Source organism: Macrotis lagotis, chromosome 5, assembly GCF_037893015.1.
Source record: "Macrotis lagotis isolate mMagLag1 chromosome 5, bilby.v1.9.chrom.fasta, whole genome shotgun sequence".
Classification (NCBI taxonomy): Eukaryota; Metazoa; Chordata; class Mammalia; order Peramelemorphia; family Peramelidae; genus Macrotis; species Macrotis lagotis.
Window position 1 is genome coordinate 133,970,181 of NC_133662.1, and position 3,400 is coordinate 133,973,580.

General features: G+C 40.4%; 1 pseudogene; it reads left to right on the forward strand.

Annotated features, from left to right (window-relative positions):
- The first annotated feature begins 233 nt into the window (after nt 1-233).
- Nucleotides 234-3,137, forward strand: LOC141489372 (nuclear pore complex protein Nup50-like; annotated as a pseudogene).
- The last annotated feature ends 263 nt before the right edge of the window (nt 3,138-3,400 follow it).

Sequence of the window (3,400 nt, forward strand, 5' to 3'; positions counted from 1 at the left end):
CACATTTGTATTAAGAGGATGAAATTTCAATGCCATGCTTATTGTAAGAAATATCAGAGGCCTTTCTTGATCCACTCTGGTCACTTGTGCACCGACCCTTCTCTCTCGGTGATACCCCCACCCCCACCCCTTCCACCACCTAACCCAGGGGTCAATTGAGGCTGAAGGGAAGAAGGCATCCGGGATGATGCTGTGTAGCTAGTCCCAGGAAGCAGCCGGTGGGTACCAAAAAAATGGCCAAAAGAGAGGCAGAGAAGTAGTTGACAGACAGGAACTGGGATCAAGAGAACGACGTAGAAGAGATGGGAACTTTCTCAGTGGCAAGTGAGGAAATCTTTAAGAACAGAGCTATCAAGAGGGTGAAGCTCAGGAGTGTGGCCTTTGAATCTGAAAGCACAGGGTCTTTTTAAAGGTCCCAAAGGCTGGTGGTACCTCTGGGAGGAGGAGGGGGCCTGGCTGGCTCCAGCACTGGCACCGGCAGTGCTGTGTCTTAATTGGGCCCCTGCCAGGGCCACACTAGAAAACAATGCAACCTCCGATGGCATCACAGTCAATGGCTCCAAGCCTCCCTTGGCAACAGACAGGAAGGCCGCTTGACCCTAAGACCAGTGGGGACCAGCAGCAGTCTTCCTCCTCCTCGGGTCCCAGAGCCCGTGCCCACCGCAGTTCACCACTACTTAAACTGCTGGGTACAGGACTGGATCGTCAAGCACTGTGGACACCAACCGCTTTGCTACCTGATGCCCATTTTCAAAGACTCGGAGAGATGCCTCGCCAGCATCGAGCAGCATCTACCCGACAGCAGCGGTAGAAGGAGGATGCTGACCACTAGCTGCACAAAATTCTTACTGGAGAAAAAGGGGGCCTGAAGGTGGGTGTGGGATTCAAAGGCTTGTTTGCCAAATTACTGCTTCTTTCCCTTAAACTCATTCCTTTTAGTCTTAACTTTCCATTTTGACATTCTAAGAACATACAGATATTCTGAAAGGTTTTGGGGGGGAAATTAACTATGACCAATAAAAAGCTTTAACTGAAAAAAAAAGAGGAAAAAAAATACAGGGGGCATAAAGTACATTCCAGGATTTGAGCTTTTTATTGACTGGAACTCAATTATGGATATTAAGTATTAATTATTGTGTGAATAATATCTCAGCAAGTAGAGATAACTGATATCAGATACTTAACTGTTTTGACAGAATGAGATTATCGGGGAGCCTTTAGCTTCCTCCAATGGCAGGGAATAGAGTTAGGATCAACACTGACAGTAAGAGAAAGGTGCAGAAAAAAGGAGTCTAGAGACATTAAAGATAACTTTTGCTACCTTCACAATCTGGTTTCATGCTCACTCTACTTATTTTTAATGTTTGCAGCAACAGAAACTGCCAATGGAATTAAATTTGGTTCTAATAACATAGTTTAACTGGAAAATTGCCACTAAAGTCATCGCATATAAATCCTGATTTAGGAAACTGATTTTGATCCTTTAGCAAATTCTCCTTATATAGGAGATCATTCTCAAAATCAATTTAGCAAGGTATCCCTGTGCATATAGTTCATTCTAAAAGGAAATGGAAAAAAATTTCTGGATGAACTACACATTGCAGCCTTCCCCATTCCCACCCTTTTCACCTCTGATTAGGGATAACGAAAAGTTAGTTATATATAGGTCTAATGTATAATGACAAGAATATATGATACATATTTACCTAACTCTCTTTTTACAAATGTCATTTAGTTATTGTTGCTTTTGTTACTGTTGTCACTGGCTTCATTTTATTGTTGCATTTTGCTATAAGGTTGAGGGCAACTGAATGGGCCAGGCCTCAAACCCTTTAGTGAGTGTTTACCCCAAGGATGTTGAAGACATCCTTTGGTGGAATGAGCAAATAGCAATTTGTTCCAATAGCCATGAAGGTGCCCAAAGTAGGCACTGTGAAGCACTTCGACTTGATGAGGCACTGAAGACACCAAGGTCAAGTGTTGGTTCATCCTAGGTCATCACCAGATGTCCTGACTTTTGACCTACCACTAGGCTTTATTGACTCAGGAAGACAGAGTAAGGTTGATGACTGTGCAAGTTGGCCTCACTTAAATCCAATCCACTCACAAGTCAAAACATTGTCTGTGATGTCATTTGTCCTCTTCAAAAAAATTGGATTAAAAAACAATAGCTGCTATTAAGTCATTGACACTGTAAATTGTTATTCTAATGATCCTTTGAACAAAATATTACCAATATGCAGATTTCTTTACTTATATTCATTTCTTTTATGTGTGAATTATGCTATGTGTTTTGGAATTTGCATGAAATATATTATGTAGCTTTTTTATTTACTAAGAAACTAAGTAATTTTTAAAATTAATTTATTAGTCAATTTCACACATGCGTATTTATGAATGAAATAATGCAAAAGAGTGATAGATACAAAAGAATTAACTGTTCAGGGCAGTATATGAAACAATAAGAATCCAGGGAAGCTACAGATCAAAATGGAACACTAAGTTAAGACCAATCCAACAGTCAGAGGTGAAGGGGCAGGCATAATATAATATATTAGGATGTTGTGGAGAAGTATACCCTGAATCTGAGGAAAGCCTTTCTTTCATGGGAAGTATCTTTATACTAAAGTAACTATCCAGCCTGCTATTCACTACTACTCTGCCCATCCTGCTCATACTGGATCTCTGATTGTATCACCGCACAAAATTGCTTCTCCATCTAATTATTCCCAGTATATGTGAGTTCTGTGATGAAAAAGCCTTGTAGAAAAACAGAGAGGAATGCCATGTGTGATTGCCTCTGCTAATGAGAATTCCTCTAGGCTTTTCCATAGTGTGACAGCTTTACAAATTTAGATCTCCTTGACTAGTATGTATCAAATTCCCACTGGCACTTGGACAATCAATAAAAATTATTGTTAACATCCTGTTTTTGGAAACCTGAATTTTCCCCTTAAGTTGACATGAGTATAAAGTTCACTGTTTTTGTTGTTTGCATTGTTTCCCTCTCAGGGTATGCTTTTGAGATGGAGATCTGGAGATGATAACTACCAACCTACTGTAGACTGTGGGAAGAAAAGTTAAGGAACCCCACTTGGAAGTGAAATATGCATTTGAAAAATATCTTGCCCAAAAGTCCAAATGGGATCCTGCTGTCATTTTTTTTCTTTATCTGCTGCCATTTGGCACTTGGAAAGAAATCAGGAGATCTTGTGAATGAATGAGTTAGCACAAAGAAGTTTTTTTTGTCATTTGCCTAATCGTTTAGTGATTTGTTTTTTCCATTTTTTTTGTCATAAAGAAGAAGGGGGAGGGAGAGAGAGAGAGAGAGAGAGAGAGAGAGAGAGAGAGAGAGAGAGAGAGAGAGAGAGAGAGAGAAGGGACTACCTGAAAACCCTGT